The sequence below is a fragment of the Lissotriton helveticus genome (assembly GCF_964261635.1).
Source record: "Lissotriton helveticus chromosome 1_1 unlocalized genomic scaffold, aLisHel1.1 SUPER_1_unloc_14, whole genome shotgun sequence".
NCBI lineage: Eukaryota > Metazoa > Chordata > Amphibia > Caudata > Salamandridae > Lissotriton > Lissotriton helveticus.
This window is the reverse complement of record NW_027611653.1, coordinates 3,439,406-3,453,454: the sequence shown is the minus strand read 5'-3', so window position 1 is coordinate 3,453,454 and position 14,049 is coordinate 3,439,406. Positions and strand designations below refer to the sequence as shown.

Genomic DNA, 14,049 nt, shown 5'->3' with positions numbered 1-14,049 from the left:
CCCATTTACATAAATGCAGGCCACAGGCTGTGTGTCCAGCAGCTTCATACGAGATCTCAAACTCCCAGGTGATCTGAACGGCATCGGAGTTGAGCCCATTTACGTAAATGCAGGCCACAGGCTGTGTGTCCAGCAGCTTCATACGAGATCTCAAACTCCCAGGCGATCTGAACCGCATCGGAGTTGAGCCCATTTACGTAAACGCAGGCCACAGGCTGTGTGTCCAGCAGCTTCATACGAGATCTCAAACTCCCAGGTGATCTGAACGGCATCGGAGTTGAGCCCATTTACGTAAATGCAGGCCACAGGCTGTGTGTCCAGCAGCTTCATACGAGATCTCAAACTCCCAGGCGATCTGAACGGCGTCGGAGTTGAGCCCATTTACGTAAATGCAGGCCACAGGCTGTGTGTCCAGCAGCTTCATACGAGATCTCAAACTCCCAGGCGATCTGAAGGGCATCGGAGTTGAGCCCATTTACGTAAACGCAGGCCACAGGCTGTGTGTCCAGCAGCTTCATACAAGATCTCAAACTCCCAGGCGATCTGAACGGCATCGGAGTTGAGCCCAATTTACGTAAATGCAGGCCACAGGCTGTGTGTCCAGCAGCTTCATAGGAGATCTCAAACTCCCAGGCGATCTGAACGGCATCGGAGTTGAGCCCATTTACGTAAACGCATGCCACAGGCTGTGTGTCCAGCAGCTTCATACGAGATCTCAAACTCCCAGGCGATCTGAACGGCATTGGAGTTGAGCCCATTTATGTAAACGCAGGCCACAGGCTGTGTGTCCAGCAGCTTCATACGAGATCTCAAACTCCCAGGCGATCTGAACGGCATCGGAGTTGAGCCCATTTACATAAACGCAGGCCACAGGCTGTGTGTCCAGCAGCTTCATACGAGATCTCAAACTCCCAGGCGATCTGAACGGCATCGGAGTTGAGCCCATTTACGTAAACGCAGGCCACAGGCTGTGTGTCCAGCAGCTTCATACGAGATCTCAAACTCCCAGGCGATCTGAACGGCATCGGAGTTGAGCCCATTTACGTAAATGCAGGCCACAGGCTGTGTGTCCAGCAGCTTCATAGATCTTAAACTCCCAGGCGATCTGAACGGCATCGGAGTTGAGCCCATTTACGTAAACGCAGGCCACAGGCTGTGTGTCCAGCAGCTTCATACGAGATCTCAAACTCCCAGGCGATCTGAACGGCATCGGAGTTGAGCCCATTTACGTAAATGCAGGCCACAGGCTGTGTGTCCAGCAGCTTCATACGAGATCTCAAACTCCCAGGCGATCTGAACGGCATCGGAGTTGAGCCCATTTACGTAAATGCAGGCCACAGGCTGTGTGTCCAGCAGCTTCATACGAGATCTCAAACTTCCAGGCGATCTGAACGGCATCGAAGTTGAGCCCATTTACGTAAATGCAGGCCACAGGCTGTGTGTCCAGCAGTTTCATACGAGATCTCAAACTCCTAGGCGATCTGAACGGCATCGGAGTTGAGCCCATTTACGTAAACGCAGGCCACAGGCTGTGTGTCCAGCAGCTTCATACGAGATCTCAAACTCCCTGACATACCAAGCCGCCTAAACATCTCCATCATAAAAGGCTACTCCAGGGAGTCAAAGGCCTTATCGGCATCAGCTGACTTCATGTCTGGGTTTACCCGATGCAGCACTGCGAATACCGTCCGTAGATGAACCGCTGTGGATTTATGTGGGACAAATCCCGACTGTACCGGGGAGACTATTTTCTCTAGTAGGAGGGATAGCCGAGTCACATCACCTCAGGCAGGAATTTATTATCACTGTTACGCAGTGGCAGAGGGCGATAAGAGGTACACTTACAGGGTCTTTCCAGGCTTAGGGGGCACCGATATGACTGCATCACTTATAGACGTGGATTGTAGGTGAGGTTTCAGGGGGCATCTCTATGATGCCCTCTGTAGTGCATTTTGGGATTAAATTTGTTATATTGGTTTAAAAAAATACAGTGCAATGCATTGTTGAGTCCATGAAAACATGCATATGACAGACTTAAGTAACCACTGGGCATGAAGTTGCGCATACTCTGCAAGGGCTGTCAGGCCCCACGGATTTGACATTAAATCCCACACTGGCTTCAGTGTGGGTTTAATGTGCTGAGAAGTTTGATATCAAACTTGTCAGTCTTCAGTGTAGCCACCATGGTGCTGTGGAGTTTGTAATGACAATCTCCCAGCACCATATACTCTTAATGGCATCACTACACTTACAGTGCACAGGAATGGCTCTGGGTACTGTAGGGGCACAGGGCTCATGTACATGTGCCCACACCATTGGCATAGGGTACCCAGCTAGAGGGGTGGCTGATGTATGCCAGGGCAGTGGGTGTGTGGGCATGGCACACAGGGATGTGTGCCATGTCGACTCTTTGTTTAGTTTTGCACCAGGACACTCAGCCTGCAAAGGAAGTGTGTGAGTGTGTGTGTGTGTGTGTCAGGGTACATGGCCCCTAAGGGTGGCACAATAAGTGCTGCAGCCCTTAGGGGTATTCTCTGGTCACAATGCCCTGGGTACCTAGGGTACCATTTACATGGGGCTGACATGTGGCCAGGGATGCCAATTGGGTTTAGGCTTTAGTACAGTTTTTAGAGAAGGAACACAGGCCCTGGGCACCTGATTGGCAGGGACCCAGAGCACACCAAGGAAAAGTGCATCAGGTATCAGGTAAAAAGTGTGGGGGGGGGGGGGGGGGTACTGCAACAGAAACTCACTTTCTCACAGTCCGTAGATGAACTGCTGTGGATTTATGTGGGACAAATCCCGACTGTACAGTAGAGACTATATTCTCTAGTAGGAGGGATAGCCGAGTCACATCACCTCAGGCAGGAATTTATTATCACTGTTACGCAGTGGCAGAGGGCGATAAGAGGTACACTTACAGGGTCTTTCCAGGCTTAGGGGGCACCGATATGACTGCATCACTTATAGACGCCAGCGACACACCGCCCTTCAATGCCTCAGCATACACCTCCAGCAGGTATGCAGCTGGTATTTGTTTGTAAAACTCGACACCAGACCTTCAGATCCCGGTGCCTTTCCTCCTCCTAGGGCGTCTATAGCGGCAACAATCTGTGGCCCAGAGAGCGATGGCTTATGACGGGATATGAGAGCCAATTTATATAGCGCTGCACAGCTAGTTCAGGAAAGAAGTGTCCTGGCGCTAATATGAGCACATAAGTATCAAAATCCCACAGCCCCTGAACACAAGCAGAAAGGTTTTGATTTATTTCCTGAAAGAACTCATGTTTTCTTGGGTGCACAGGGCAGGTGGGACGGCATTCCATTCCAGGTACCTGCAGTCACCACAGGCAGAGAGCAGCCATCTATTCTGATTTTGCTAAACTTACGAGACTTTACTCAGAAAAGCATGGTGGGATCTCACCACTTGGCAAGCTGATGCCAGGGAAAATGAAAGGACAAATAAGAATGAACCCCTGATTGTAGAGTGTTTATGACATAAAGTGCTTTAAATTGACATCGTTTCAGGACAGGAAGCCGGTGCAATTTGACCAGTTTGATGGAGATCAACGTTGATTTTTTTATCCACAGAACCAACCCAGCTGCTGTTTTTGTAGCAGCTGCAATCTACGAAGGCGATACGTATAAAGAGATGTAGAAATTCCTTCTCGATAGAATCAGAGCCAGGTCCTTCCTAGATGAAGCAGGGATGAACGGAAGTGTTTTTCTGATAACTTTCAGCAGTCAGAAGCCTGTAGAGCAGGTGATTTTAAAGTATCCTTTTAAGGACAGATGGGAATCCACCCAAACTCCCAGGTTAATGACCCAATGGAATGGGTGGACAGAGATCCCAACGACACCGGCCGCCACCCTTGTGCCGCGAGGCTCCAGACCCAAATACCACTATTACCGTTTTTTTCAATGTTCAGCGTCAGGAATTTGAGCTCATCCAATCATCAACTTCCTGGCGGCAGCTCCTGAAATTACTGGGCCTTTTATCTGTATTTAATTCTAATCTAATGCTTTGTGTATATTCGAGTAGAGGTGATGTCGAATGACTTGATCAGGCTGGCCAAGTGGGCCATGTAAAGATTGAAAAGATTGTGGCTCAAAACAAGTCCCTGGGGGGCTCCTGTGGTGATCGTCTGAGGGGCTGAAGTTAGCTGATGCCACCCTTGGGTCAGATCTTTCAAAAAGGATAATAACCATTCAGGCACTTTACCCTAAGACCAACCATCCCCAATCTCTGTAGTAAAGTGGAGTGGGGGATGGTGTCAGAGGCTGCAGCCAGATCTAATCAGATCAGAGCCCCCACCTCCCCACCCCCTTACATAATGTCTCTAATATCCCACGTGGCTTTAGCCAGCACGGTCTCTGCAGAGAGCTCTGTGGGGGCCCTGGATGGACTTTGTGCAGAAGTGGGTGGGACTCAAGGTATTTGGTGAGCTGCTTGTTCACCCTGGCCTCAGTTACTTTGGTGAACATCAGGAGAAGAGAGACAGGCCGATCCTTAGAGTTAGAACTGCTGTGACCACTGGAGCAGACATCTGGAAGTAATGTTGGGTGAAACACTATGAATGGCTGCACGTTGAGGTGCGACGGACAGCAAGAACAAGAAGGCTGGACAGGGATGTGTCCCAGAGTAATTACCAGAGCCCGCGATGAACTCAAACATTCCACCCATCATTTCCCTTATTCCTAAATACGACAGGTGTGCATAGATGTGGGTACCGTGCTCGCTGCAGCGCTGAAATCAAGCTGCACCCTAGAGTCAGGGCCCAGATGCGGGTCCCTTGCTCGCTGCACCGCTGGAATCAAGCAACACCCTACAGTCAGGGCTCAGACGTGGTCCCAAGCACGCTGCACCGCTGGAATCAAGCTGCACCCTACAGTTAGGGCCCAGATGTGGGTCCCGTGCTCGCTACACCTCTGGAATAAAGTTGCACCCTACAGTCGAGGCCCAGATAGGCTGAAACCAGTCTTGGGTTGCTTCTGTTCCGGTTCAGAAAGGATCTGATTGGCTCTTCAGGCTGGAATGCTCCTATTGGAAGGAGTCTAAAGCTGATTTGCAAATGTCTGCTTCCTGTTTGAGGTGGCATTGTGGCCAAAAACCAGTTGATCTCCCACTCTGACTTGGCCTGGTTGGGACCAGGAGGTGAGCCGGAGTCTAGTGAGCACTAGCATGTGGGCAGGGCTTGTTATAGACCAGGATGTGAGCCGGAGTCTAGTGAGGGCCAGGACGTGAGCTGGGGCCTGGTGGGGGCCAGGACGTGAGCCAGCACCTTGTGAGGACCAGGACGTTAGTCGGCGCCTGGTGGACCAGGCCATGAGCCAGGGTCTTGTGAGGACCAGGATGTGAGCCAGGGTCTTGTGAGGACCAGGACGTGAGCTGGGGCCTGGTGGACCAGGACGTGAGCCAGAGCTTTGTGAGGACCAGGACATGAGCCGAAGTATGTTGAGGACCAGGATGCTGAGCCGGGGGCCTGGTGGACCAGGATACTGAGCCAGCTCTCGCTCCCTTTGTGAGGTCAGACTAAACACCCGGTCCATCCTCTCTTGCAGGACCAGGCACGGGCCAGCACAGTGATCCAAGGACACCAGAGCCTGGGGCGCTGGACTTGCACCCCCAGTTTTTCATTGTATTTCTCCCTGAAACAGATAAAACTGTGTGACATCTCCTTGAGAGAGATCCACGTTATCTCTGATCTCACTGGACTCACAATCTGCAGAAAGAGGTTGAGAATGAAAGTCCTTGCACATTAACTGTTCTATTCTTCTCTGCCACGATGCCCAGAGAGGTACCAAATATTTCTGTAGAGTGATCCCCCGAATATTCATGCCTGTACTTTCATATAATACATAAGTGCATTCGGGGGTTGTAGTATCCGTTACTTCACTAAAGACAGTGGTTTAAAAAATAAACTCTATACTTGATGGAGATGTGTGCCTTTGTCAGGAGCCATCTGGGGCTAAATAATAACTCGGGGTACTTTTCAAAAACTCGGATTATGAGCTCTTAAAATAAAATTATATGTGTGAAAAGGAGTATCTCTGGGCGGTGAGAGCAGCGGCTGAGGCATTCCACACTCCTCCTACCCAGAGGACAAGCAAGGACAGGCCTCTCCTCCTAACCCAACATGGCAGGTTTCATAACAGCACAGGACAGGAATCACCTCCTTTGCATCACCCCACTAGGACAAGACAGACCTCTCCTCCGACCCGCGCAGGACAGGCTTCACCTCCTCTGCATTCCCCTGGACAGGCCTCAGCTCCTCTGCATCCCTGGACAGGGTCCGTCTCCTCTGCAACCCCTGGACAGGCCTCACTTCATCTTCACCCCCTGGACAAGCCTCACCTGCTCTGATTCCCTTGGACAGGACTCACCTCCACTGTAACCCCTGGACAGGCCTCACCTCCAATGTAACCCCTGGATAAGCCTCACCTCCTTTGCATCACCCCCACCAGGACAAGACAGGCCTCACCTCTTCTGCACCCCCCCACCCCCCAGACAGGCTTTACCTACTCTGTACCCCCTGGACATGCTTCACCTCCTCTGCACCCACTGGAAGGCCTCACTTCCTCTGCACCTCTCAGGACAGGCCCCACTTTCTCTGCACACCATCTGGACAGTCGTCACCTCATCTGCACCCCCTGGACAGGCATCACTTCATCTTTACCCCTGGACAGGCCCCACTTCCCCTGCACCCCCATTAACAGGCCTCAACTCCTCTGCACACCCTGGACAGGCCTCACCTCCACTGTAACCCATGGACAGGCCTCACCTCATTTGCACCCCTGGACAGGCCTCACCACCTCTGCACCCCCTGCACACACCTCACCTCCTCTGCACCCCCATGGACAGGCCTCACTTCCTCTGCACTCCTAGGACAGGCCCCAACTCCTCTGCACACCCTGGACAGGCCTCACCTCCTCTGCACCCCCTTGGACAGGCCTCACCTCCTCTGCACCCCCTTGACAGGCATCACTTCCTCTGCACCCCCTGGACAGGCATCACTTCATCTTCACCCCCCTGGACAGGCCTCAACTCCTCTGCACACCCTGGACAGGCCTCACCTCCTCTCCACCCCTTGGACAGGCCTCCCCTCCTCCGCGCCCCCTTCACACACCTCATCTCCTCTGCACCCCCAAGGACAGGCCTCAACTCCTCTGCACCCCTGGACCGGCCTCAACTCCTCTGCACCCGCTTGGACAGGCCTCACCTCCTCTGCACCCGCTTGGACAGGCCTCACACCTCCACACCCCGGGAGAGGACTCACCTGCACTGTACACCAACCCAGAACAGGCCTCAACTCATTTGTACTCCCCTGGACAGGCCTCACCTCCTCTGCACCCCTCCAGGATAGGCTGCACCCCGACTGCACCCCCGGCCCAGAGCAGGCCTGAACTCCACTGCACCTCCGGCCCAGGACAGGCCTCACCTCCTCAGCACAGTACAGGCCTCAACTCCTCTGCACCCCCTGGACAGGTGTCAGGGTGCAGGAAAAAGGAATCAAAGCTCTTCTTTTTTCCGCAGTATCTGCCATTGAACCGGCATTGCAAGGATCACCTGCTCGCAAAAGGTCGCGGGTGATTATAACGCGGAACCAGGCATTCTCCCCTGTACTACCAACAGGGAGGACAGCGGTGCAAGTTGCCGGCCTAGTCCTGCGCTCCTGGACACGGGCGTGAGGTCTAGACTAGCTGTGAAGTGCGCCGGTTTATTTTAGAACCGAGGCACTTCACCAACGGATTTTCAGAGATTAGTCATGTTCTTTCTGTAGTCTAGTTAGATAGAAATAGTGGAGTTTTATGCCAGGCTTAGGCGCAGATTTGAGTGCGTCGGTTAGTTAGTTCGGTAATTTAGAACTAGAGATAAATACCAATTTAAAGTAAATAGGAAAAAGAAATATAAAGAGAAGAATTAATACTTACCCATTGAATACTTCAGTTCCTGATTTCTTCGATGCTTGGTTGACAGCGGAGGCTCCAGAAGGTTCCTAAGGGAGAAGTAAGAAGAATTCAGATAAGAAAGTAAGGCAGAGAGTGAATGAACGAATGAGTGAAAAAGAATAAATTAACTCACAGAGTTAAAGGGTGCTAAAATGTTGTTTATAATGCAGGTTACCAAAGAATAAAGTACTTATATTAGCCCCTTCGCTGCGGCGGCTATTCCGCCGCAGCGCTAAGGGGGAGGCGGGGCCGCGCGGCGCTCCCGTACTCGTGACGGAACCGCTCCGTCACGGCCCTTGGGTGAGCTGTGCTTGTGACGGAACGGTTCCATCACGGCCCGCCCGCTCTTTAGAACGTCAGTGGAGGCGCGGCGAGCGGGCCGTGACGGAACCGATCCGTCACCAGCACAGCCCACCCGAGGCTCGTGACGGAACGGTTCCATCACGAGCATGGGAGGGGTTAAAGAATAGAAGAGGAGCAAATGCCATAGGCACTCTGGGTAAGCACATATATATATATATATTACCTACTGGCGGTCGCCAGTAGGTATATATAGTTAGGATTTTTTCCCTATGGGATTTTTGAAAATTCTATGTCTAATAACTTTGGCGTTTGTGGACGGAATTGGCTGAAATTTTCAGCAAAATGGAACATTTTGTTTCTGAGCAGCCACTGGAAATTTGGGGGGAGTTGGTCCAGGGGGGGCCGAGAAAAAAGGGGGGTCCCAAAACGTGTTTTTAACATTGAGTTTTCCATAGGGCGGTTAGCCTCATTTTTAGCCCGAACGGCTGAATGGATTTGCACGAAACTTGGCAAATTTGTAGGGACTGGTAGCCCGATGTGCCTTTTGTAGGTCTCAATATATGTGCTCCAGTGGATTTTGAGAAATTAACGTTCAAAAAAAGATATATATCTAGAGCCGCGCCTGGAGCGCTCCCACGTACGCGTACAGGGGAGCGCTCCAGGCGCGCCACGCGATCTGCGCACGGCAAGCTGATTGGTTCTCGGGTGTCTATAAACATTCGAAACAGTCCGCAGCGGCCGCCATCTTGTGTCTCGGTAGGATTGAGACACAAGAGGTGGCAAAAATCAAAGGGGGAAATGAGCAAGAGGGGGCAGGGTACACACCCCCTGACCCCCTAGGTTACATGTGGGGGCCATAAAAGGCTCCCGCGGGTGAAAAAAAAAATAAAAAAAAATTCGATTTTCGCGGGGGTGAGCGCCCGGTACGCGCACCGGGGAGCGTACGGGGGAGCGTACCATGGAGATTAAAAATGACAGACTTTAAAAAAAATAAAGCTTCTTTTTAAAAATTGGAGGTAGTTCTGAAAAGAACTTTTTTTTTCATTTTGTTGTTTTATATATATTTTTTTTTTGTTTTTTTTGTTTTATATTTTTTTAGACTTTTTAAAACAATTTTATATTTTTTTTGTATTTTTTTCAAGGGAAAAACAAAAACAAGGATTCCAAAACTGCTCAACAGGAGCAAAAAAAATTGAAAATTTAGGGACTGGAAGAGCAGCGGTGTTGCTGTTTCTTTAGGGCAATCAGTTCAACACTCTGCTCCCCATAGCAGAGCAGTTCGTCACACTCTGCGCACAAAAATTTGATGCCCGCAAACACCGGCTGAATGTTAGGGATCATTCTTCCACGGGGTGGTCCCGAAGGTGTTGCTCCACCAGTGGAGGTGCTGCCGCCATCTGTTGGTACATTCCGTGCCAGCTCTCTGACACTCTCCCTGGCAAAGTTGTTAGGGTGTCTTCTTTTGACATGCCGGATCAAATTGGCATTGCCAAAACTATATTTTTTCAGAGGATTGCCTCTGGATAAACTACTCCCACATATTTTGCATGTTACTTTGGGAGCGTTCACTTTTTTCTGTCCTTCTGGGATGTCGTAAAATTTCCAAATGAAATGGGTTTTTTTCTTTTGCTGAGGAGGGTCCTCATCCAAAAATCCCTCTGAATCATTGCTGGATGACTCTCTTGCAGCCATTGCTGGAGATCAGAAAAGTAGGAGATAGAGTAGACACAACAGCTCTTGCTCTCTCCAAGTACAAAGCAATAGTGAGAGAAATGGGTGGGTTTCACACAATTTGGAAAAAAAAAAGTTCTGAACCAATGAAAAGTGTTATTTTAAAGTCACATGGTTTGACGCGCTTACGCTACGCGCCCGGGGCGCGTCCCGGGCGTGTATCGTAAGCGCATCGGGGCGCTTACGTTGCGCGATCGTATGCGCTTCCGGGTGCGCTTACGCGGTGCGTCATAAGACGCATCTCGCGGCTACGCGATACGTGTCTTATGACGCAAGGCGTGGCGGCTACGCGATACGTCACGATGTTGTTTTCGTTCTCGACAATAGCGCTTCCGGGACGCGCATTAGTACGCGCCTCGGGGCGCGCCGCCAGATTGCGCTTACCCGTGCGTTCACCTGTCCGCGCCCCGGGAGCGCACTAAAAATAATATTAAAAAAAAATAAAAAAATTATAAAATATAAAATTAGATTTAAAATGTATTATTTTTATAAAGATTTGCTATTAAAAAACCTATGAAATTCACTGAAAAAACCATAGGTTATAGACCATATATAGTTAGGAATTAGCATTTACAAAACCTTGAAAATTCACTGAAAAAACCATAGGTTATAGACCATATATAGTTAGGAATTAGCATTTAAAAAACCTTATTTTACTCACACAAAACCATTGAAATTCCATATATAGTTAGTTGCAGTAACTATATATCGCGCACCCGCAATCCACTGCTGATCATGTCACATATTACATCATTCATGACATGGTCAGTGACATCACTGATGACATCACTGATGACATCTCAAATGACATCACTGATGACATCACTGATGACATCTCAAATGACATCAGTGATGACATCATGACACACCAATACCAGTTACTACATACGCACTCACTGATTCCTACGTCTACACACACATTCACTCATTCACCCATACAATCACTCATAAATACAGTCACTCATTATTACAACACTATCATATGCACTCATACACCTAGTCAGTCCTGTGAAGAATCAATCACACTTCGATTTCCTCATCTATACAGTTAAACACAGAACACCATACTTTTCACACATAAACTAACACATACTTACTCTCTTATACAATCACTGATACAAGTACACATTGATATGCACAGTCACACACCTCCCAGCCAGCCACACACACACTCAGTCTTCCATACATCCACTCATTCTTCAATATGTAAAACATATTTAAACTTTACAAAAACACACAGACACTAGATGATGTCATCAGTGATGTCACTGACCATGTCATGAATGATGTAATATGTGACATGATCAGCAGTGGATTGCGGGTGCGCGATATATAGTTACTGCAACTAACTATATATGGAATTTCAATGGTTTTGTGTGAGTAAAATAAGGTTTTTTAAATGCTAATTCCTAACTATATATGGTCTATAACCTATGGTTTTTTCAGTGAATATATATATATATATATATATTACCTACTGGCGGTCGCCAGTAGGTATATATAGTTAGGATTTTTTCTCTATGGGATTTTTGAAAATTCTATGTCTAATAACTTTGGCGTTTGTGGACGGGATTGGCTGAAATTTTCAGGAAAATGGAACATTTTGTTTCTGAGCAGCCCCTGACAATTTGGGGGGGTTTCATCAAGGGGGGGCCGAGAAAAAAGGGGGGTCCCAAAACGCATTTTTCCCATGTTAATTTCCATAGGGCGGTTGGCCTCACTTTTAGCTCGAACGGCTGAATGGATTTGCACGAAACTTGGCAAAATTGTAGGGACTGTTAGCCCGATGTGCCTTTGCTAGGTCTCAATATATGTGCTCCAGTGGATTTTGAGTAATTTAGGTTCAAAAAAAGATATATATCTGGGCGGAGCCTAACCACACATCTGATCTGATTGGCTGTCAGCACTTCATCCAAGAAGTGTTGGCAGCCATCTTGGGACCAATATACATGATAGCACCTCATTAAAAAGCATGGTAGTTAATAGAGGGTTTTAGGACTTTAGTTACATTATAAATCATTTGTTGATGGTACCATACTCGTTTTAGGAATTGTGGTGGGTTCTAAGGTGATTTTACCATGTGAAAAAACCTTCTGCTGTGATATCATGAAAATTGTTTGAAAGAAAACTAATATCTCATGATTTTCCCACAGTGGTTTGGAAGGGGATCTATAAGCTAAACTGAAAGCATATTTTCTGTAAATTCACATTATCTTTCTCAGTCATGTGAACATGAAGTCTGACATTCTCAGTAAAACATAAACATCCAACAAGGACAGAGACTGTCAGTTGATTCCTTTGTGTTCTACTGCAGCCTCCTAGAGTGTTCTAAAGAACAACTAGAGCGCTAACAGTCCTACTTATTACAAAGGTATGGCACACCTGAAGCCATCTTGATTGGAATAAAGTGGTAACTCTTAAAACATTTAATTTAAAAAGAAACAACATGAGGGGGTATATTTTGCCATAGAAAGTATGATTAGTGCTGCAGAATGAAAAATTAGGGCACATTTTGAGTGACTTCTCAAATCCTTTTCTATTTCATTAAAACATTCTGACATGCAGTCTCCCAAAATGGCCACCAGAGACAAAAGAGCCCAAATGTAGCCCAAATATCACCCAGATGTAGCCCAAGTATAGCCCAATGACAGAATGTCCCAGAGTGTTCTAAAGAACAACTAGAGCGCTAACAGTCCTACTTATTACAAAGGTATGGCACACCTGAAGCCATCTTGATTGGAATAAAGTAGTAACTCTTAAAACATTTAATTTAAAAAGAAACAACATGAGAGGTATATTTTGCCATAGAAAGTATGATTAGTGCTGCAGAATGAAAAATTAGGGCACATTTTGAGTGACTTCTCAAATCCTTTTCTATTTCATTAAAACATTCTGACATGCAGTCTCCCAAAATGGCCACCAGAGACAAAAGAGCCCAAATGTAGCCCAAATATCACCCAGATGTAGCCCAAGTATAGCCCAATGACAGAATGTCCCAGAGTGTTCTAAAGAACAACTAGAGCGCTAACAGTCCTACTTATTACAAAGGTATGGCACACCTGAAGCCATCTTGATTGGAATAAAGTGGTAACTCTTAAAACATTTAATTTAAAAAGGAACAAAATGAGGGGGTATATTTTGCCATATGAATTATGATTAGTGCTGCAGAAAGAAAAATTAGGGCACATTTTGAGTGACTTCTCAAACCCTCTTCAATTTCATTAAAAAATTCTGACATACAGTCTCCCAAGATGGCCACCAGAGACAAAAGAGCCTAAATGTAGCCCAAATATCACCCAGATGTACCCCAAGTATAGCCCAATGACAGAATGTCCCAGAGTGTTCTAAAGAACAACTAGAGCGCTAACAGTCTTACTTATGACAAAAGTATGGCACACCAGAAGCCATCTTGATTGGAATGAAGTGGTAAGTCTGAAAACACTCAATTTAAAAAGGAACAACATGAGGGGGTTAATTTTGCCATAGAAAGTATGATTAGTGCTTCAGAAAGAAAAATTAGGGATCATTTTGAGTGACTTCTCAAATCCTCTTCTATTTCATTAAAAAAATTCTGACATGCAGACTGAAACATGCACTTTGAATACCAGCAGCAGACGTCCCTGGTGAGCAGTAGCTTTACTACAGTGATCTAATGTGCAACTAGAGTGCTAATATTCAGAATTTATGGCAAATGTGTGACACATCTGAATGCCTTCTTGATGGAACCAAAGTAAACAAGCATTGAAAATGCAATAGATCTCGCCCTCGTTTAAGTTAAAGCCATTCTGTTTGTAATGAGGTGGCTTTTTAGCTTTGCTTTTATTAGTGTTTTTTCAACTTTCATGTAAATAACATGCATCTGTATGCATATAAGTATATGTATGCATGCATTTATGTTTGTATTTATATAGATATACAGATGATATATGTTTATATATGTATGTATATATATATATTCACTGAAAAAACCATAGGCTATAGACCATATATAGTTAGGAATTAGCATTTACAAAACCTTGAAAATTCACTGAAAAAACCATAGGTTATAGACCATATATAGTTAGG

At 47.2% G+C, this 14,049-nt stretch overlaps 1 protein-coding gene across 1 annotated transcript in view; it reads right to left on the bottom strand.

The window, feature by feature from the left end:
* The window catches only part of LOC144805543 (uncharacterized), a 472,572-nt gene that overhangs the window by 418,822 nt on the left and 39,701 nt on the right, over window positions 1-14,049 (bottom strand). The window contains 1 exon segment of the mRNA XM_078672076.1: window positions 7,933-7,997. The gene's annotated coding sequence lies outside the window, so the exon portion shown is untranslated.